This window comes from Fundulus heteroclitus, unplaced genomic scaffold (genome assembly GCF_011125445.2).
Source record: "Fundulus heteroclitus isolate FHET01 unplaced genomic scaffold, MU-UCD_Fhet_4.1 scaffold_206, whole genome shotgun sequence".
NCBI classification, from domain to species: domain Eukaryota; kingdom Metazoa; phylum Chordata; class Actinopteri; order Cyprinodontiformes; family Fundulidae; genus Fundulus; species Fundulus heteroclitus.
The window spans coordinates 143,395-149,411 of NW_023396618.1; the positions used below are offsets into that span (position 1 = coordinate 143,395).

At 41.2% G+C, this 6,017-nt stretch overlaps 1 long non-coding RNA gene across 1 annotated transcript; it reads left to right on the forward strand.

Annotated features, from left to right (window-relative positions):
* Nucleotides 1–850: 850 nt before the first annotated feature.
* On the forward strand, nt 851–1,942 carry LOC118559033. The gene is made up of 3 exons (XR_004928605.1): nt 851–1,305; nt 1,387–1,593; nt 1,772–1,942. It is a non-coding gene; the product is annotated as an uncharacterized LOC118559033 (long non-coding RNA).
* Nucleotides 1,943–6,017: the final 4,075 nt, after the last annotated feature.

The following is a 6,017-nucleotide window of genomic DNA, read 5'->3' on the forward strand; positions in this document are numbered from 1 at the left end:
CCTCTATTGAAACTAGGAGTTACCATTACCAGCTAAGATTAAAGGATCTTTAGAGCCAATCAGACCCTGGTTCTTCCTATATCAAAGCAAAAAATTGCATAAACCGTAGGTCTTTGTGTGTCTGAAGCAAACAGTTTCCATTCTTTACCATAAAATCATATTGAACATAATGCAACATCACAGTGTAGATGTCTTAACACACAAAAAAAATCAAAGTAAGTCAGTAGAACAGAGCAGTTAAACAAACAGTAACACAATATGAGAAGAGTCCAAAACGTCAAGAACGCAAAGTTAAGGAAGCCTTCAGGCCATTCAGGCACAAGGCAGAAATTAATCTAATCGCGCTTAGGGTCTCTTCAGGCAACTCCTCCCGTTGAAGAATAGGAAATCAGAGTTCTCTGGCTTGTGCATCCCCAGTCCTCTTCTTGTTTCCTCCTCGCAGGCTGGACGATTGAGCTGGATGGTAACGAATGTTCAGTTCTGGATGGGCCATGAGCATTTTATTTTGCATTTCTCTCTAATAAAACACTTTGTGAAGATGGTCTGCAGACACGAGTCCTTGTTTCCACTGGAGAACAGAAACAAGGTGTAATTAGTGTTCTTATCAAAAACCCCATTCATGTGTAATTTATTAAAAATATCCTCCAAGCACTTTCACATTCAAGATATTTCTGTCCACAATTATTTAGCTTTCAGAATTCTGCAATTTAATTATTAATTAAAAGAGTAATCTTTAAGTTCAAATGTGTTTGCAGTAGTTTCCTAATAATACTTAACCGAATGCATCCAATGTTTGCCTTAACTTTGGCGGCTGCTGCTTGTGACGGCTGCTGATAATGTTGGCCTCGGCTGGCGCTGGCAGCTGCTGGTGGCGACTGCTGACTGCTGGAATAAGAGGAGACTGGAGGCTGCGGACAGTGTGCTGGGAATGGAGAGGCCGAGTACATCCATGGCAACCAGTAAGGTGTTCGTCAGTGGCCTAGATGGTATGACCTTAGGTGAGGTCTGCTGTGTGGAAATCGCCTTCTTGGTCTGACTCTTGCTGCCAAGGTACCCCTTATTACGGCTGTTTGCCTTCCTCTCAGCTCCGATGCACTTTGAGTGAATCCTTAACCTTAGCCTGATATATGTTGAAAGGATTTTTTTTTTCAGCTCATGGCATGAGGGAAGGTTGCTGTCCAGACTCATGGCCTCTCTTTCCAGCTGTTCCACTACGTTGGAGGATTCCATAAGGGAATCACTCGTCTTGGAACGGAAGAGCTGCTCCACGTGCTGCAGGAGAGTGAACAGCTCATCGGATGGCCGGTATAATGCACCCCTTTTAAATTCCTTTAACTGTAGTAAAACAGCTTTCTCACTTGTTGTGTTGGTTACTTTTTCAACCAGTGCACATTGGCATTCCTCACAGAGCGAGAAGCTGATGACCCTCTTCGCTATGTATCCTGCCAGGTGGTAGAGGACACAAGACTCGGTCTTTGTGAGGTCAGGTGGTGATGGATCTACCAGCTTCTCCACTCTGACAACCTCAGAAGCACTGCAGTTGCTGTTCTTGTTGTCCAAGAAGTCCGCCAAGTGGTCTGATGCATCATCCAGGTAACTGCCAGTATGCGTTGTTGAGAGGAACTGCCCTACAGTGACAGCCCGTAGTGCATAGTGGAACTCCACAGGTGTCGGGACTGAGTTCCTCTGACGTAAGCAAGAAAAAGTATTTTTGTAGGCAGTCCAGAATGAACTGGCTTGAATGAACATATTTGTGCCCCTGTCTCAACAGATCTTGCTGGACCAGCAGTATCGTTGTTGTGGCCATCACAGGTTTCAGTGGAGCGCCCCCCCCCCCAAAAAAAATGGTTACGATACCTGTTCTTAACGCCTGTTTACACATTTGTTGTTCTTGTTCACACATACTGTACGTATGTTTGTTGATATTATTCATGCTTGTTCCCATTATTTTTTTCCACATTGTTCATTTTTATCTTATGCCAGGTACCTTTATTATTAATGTTGTCCTTCCTTTCAGCCCTGATGCACTCTGAAGCCTGATGTATGTGGAGGATTTTTTTTTAAAATGTATTTATAATATTCCTCCCTGTTCCTTCACTTTGTCCTTGTTTTTCCAGTTAGATACACACACACACATCTTGTTGTCTCACTCATTATTTTTTATTAAACAATATTTGAATCATTCATCCAAGCTTAATGAGTTGTTATTATTTAATATATTTGATTCTTTGTGCATGGCTTAGTATTAAAATTATCATTGTTGTGTGGCCAACTCCTGCCTCATCAGAAAAAGTGGGTGTAAATGCTGAATGGACTGTTCTTTCTCAAAAAAACAAAAAGCAACAATGGAGTCCAATGGGAGTGTTGCCTGTCACTGTTCTCTATCACTCTCTCTGCAGCTAACCTTACTCTGTGCATTAATCCAGAGACGTAGATAAAAATCTTAATAGCTCTGCACTTGCCTATAGACCCAAACAGATAAGCATAATATGTGAATGGCTTAATATTAAAATTATATTCTTAGTCTTAACATGATCATGTTTCACGTTGTGGTCTGGGGGTGACCACTTATCAGAAGTGAGCTAGCTGCTAGGCGAATGCTGAATGGACCACGGCAGACCTAACGCTACCACCAAGGTAAGCTAATGGCTGAATGGGAATTTATAAGCAAAATCACGGTAATCAATAATACAGCCCAGTCGTCATAAAATGAAAATCATGAGACATCTGTCATCACATGAATGATATGGAAAAGAAAAGTTAAGTTAGAGCCGTTCTAGCCTGTACTCCTGTCCATACCAACATGAACATAAGCTTTTCCCTCCAAAAAATGTAAAACGTATCTAAGTAATATACAGCTTTTTGTTGTCACCCTGCCTCTCAAAATGGAAAAATTACATTAACAAATATGTAATCATGCAATAACAGCTGAAAAAGTAGTAGGGTGTATGTTTATATATATATATATATATATATATATATATATATATATTTACCGTTAAATAACGCAATCGCTGCTGTCTGTCCCATAGAAGAACATGACAGCCAGCGTATGTTTTGGAACTATAGCGGTCTACACGAACCACGTGACTGCCCTGGCGGTGACATCAAAGAGTGTCGCAACTCTTTCCATCTCTATGGCGCTGCTGTAACCTTCATAGACAACTTTAACATCTTCTGGGAAAGAAGACATCTGTTTAGCAACAATGGCTTCTCTCTAAATAGGTCAGGTGCAAAACGGCTGATTTCAAACATCTTCTATTCTGTGAACCATATGCCATCAGCTTTGTCCCAAAACAAAGTACATCCAGTGCCAAAACAAATGATAAGCCCAGTGCAGCCCGAACAAGCCAAGATAAAGATGGCCAGAAAGATGACACAGAAAGAGGCTTCGTCAGAGCTACAGGAGGATCCATCCCAGATCTCAGCAGGACAACGAGAGGACCAAGAACCGCCATCGTCACGAACACCGGTCCGGACTACACCCGCCTCGTCTTCCTCACCACAAAGCCCAGAGGTTCGTTTTCTGGAATTTTCTCCCAACATGAACAAAGTATTTAAGATTGGCCTACAGATGACATCCTCTCCATATAGCCACAGCTCTGTGACTAAACCAGCATCTTCCAAAGGCCGCAGAGCCCCAGATCCTCCTCTACGTATCACGGAACATGCCTGTCCTCAAGACCTTCAGATTACTTCGCTGTGATACACAGCGGGCCCTCGCTGCACGTTTATCAGACATGACATTTTCCAGAATCAGCTTGGGTCTTTTCCCGGGAATTACGGAATATCTGTGATGATACGTGGCAGAAAAAAGAAAAACAAAAGGATAAACAGGAACAAATACTTGAAAGTCATTAACTGTCAGATGCAACCTGCCACAGAGACATCATCAACCACCAAATCATATAAACTGGGTTTATTAAACATTAGATCTCTGTCAGGAAAATCCCTTTTAATTAATGACTTTATTATTGACAACAATCTTGATGTTATGTTTTTAACAGAAACATGGTTACATAAATCTAATGAAGAAGTTATACTGATGGAGTCGATTCCTCCAAACTACAATTTCCTTTGTAAGAGCAGACAGCAAAGGAAAGGTGGAGGAGTAGCAACATTGTTTAATGATTCACTAAAGTGTAAAAAGGTGTTTTTGGGAAAATTTGACTCTTTTGAACATTTGGCTCTCAAGGTAAAGAGCCAGGTACGAACTATGTTTCTGAATGTTTACAGGCCTCCTAAGTCCACATCAAACTTTTTTAAGGATTTTAGTGACCTCTTGTCTATGATATGTGTTGATTATGACTGTTTAATTATTGTTGGAGACTTCAACTTTCACGTTGACAACCCTGAAGACAGAAGTGCAAAAGAACTGTGTGACACACTTAGAAACTTTGGTTTAACTCAGAATGTTAAACAGCCAACACACAAGCAGGGACATATTTTAGACTTGATCATCACTAAAGGTCTAAACATTTCACAGGTCAATGTAACTGATGTTGCCCTATCCGATCACTTCTCCGTTACCTTTGAATGTATCATTACCAGTGACTCATTTAGCCAAAGGGACATCGTAAGAAAACGCACCTTTAAGGACAATGCCACAGAAACTTTTATTCAAGCTTACTCTGCTACTTCAACCTTGGGCTGCAACTCAGTAGATGAGCTAATAGATAACTTTCAGTCTAAAGTCTCAGACATCATTAACTGCATTGCTCCAGTCAAAGTGAAGGTTTTTTCCGGGAAGAAAAAATCTCCTTGGAGAAATGCTCCAGCAGTTAGAGGTGAAAAAAGGGAGTGCCGGAAAGCTGAACGCAGGTGGAGAAAGAACAGACTCCAGGTTCAATATGACATCTATAAAGAGAGACTTTACAGATATAACTTACAACTGAAAAATGCAAGAGAATCTTTCTTCTCTGAGATCATTAAGAAAAACATTAATAATGCTCGTGTCTTATTTTCCACAGTCGACAGGTTAACAAATCCTCCTGTGTCCGTGGCTTCTGAACTCCACTCCACCAGGGCCTGCAACGAATTTGCAAACTTCTTTACTGAAAAAATCCAAAAGATTAGAGGATCTGTTTGTACATCCATACTAAGTTCAGTACCAAAGTTGTCTCCTACCAGAATTGATTTTGACCAAATGTCCCAATTCAGCCAAATAAACTCCAAAAGCTTAGAGCAGATCATTCAGCAGCTAAGTTCCTCTTCATGCTGTCTTGATGTTCTACCCACAGCTTTCTTTAAAAAAGTTTTACCTGTCATAGCGTCTGATTTGACTCAGATAATAAACGCGTCCCTTCTGTCAGGTGTTTTCCCCCAATCCCTAAAAACAGCAATTATCAAACCACTGCTGAAAAAGAGCAATTTAGACAAACTTCTACTCCAGAACTACAGGCCCATCTCAAACCTCCCCTTTATCAGTAAGATTATTGAAAAAGCTGTGTTTCAACAATTAAACACCTTCTTAACAACGACCAGCCGCTTTGACGTTTTCCAGTCTGGCTTCCGTGCTCACCACAGTACAGAGACCGCCCTTATCAAGGTGTTTAATGACATCCATATAAATACAGACTGTGGAAGAACCACCGTGCTGGTTCTATTGGACCTCAGTGCAGCATTTGATACTGTCGATCACTCCATTCTGTTAGAACGTCTGGAGAACTGGGTCGGCCTCTCTGGTACAGCTCTCAACTGGTTTAAATCCTACTTAAAGGACAGGGACTTTATTGTATCAGTAGGTAACTTTACATCCCAGACGACAAAAATCACATGTGGGGTTCCCCAAGGGTCCATCCTGGGTCCCCTCCTATTCAATATCTACATGCTCCCTCTAGCACAGGTAATAAAAAACAACAACATCAGCTATCATAACTATGCAGACGACACACAGCTCTACATCACCATGTCACCAGGTGACTCTGGACCAGTTCAAGCACTGAGTAAATGCCTAGAAGAAATCAATACGTGGATGTGCCAAAATTTTCTTCAGTTGAATAAAAACAAAACAGAAG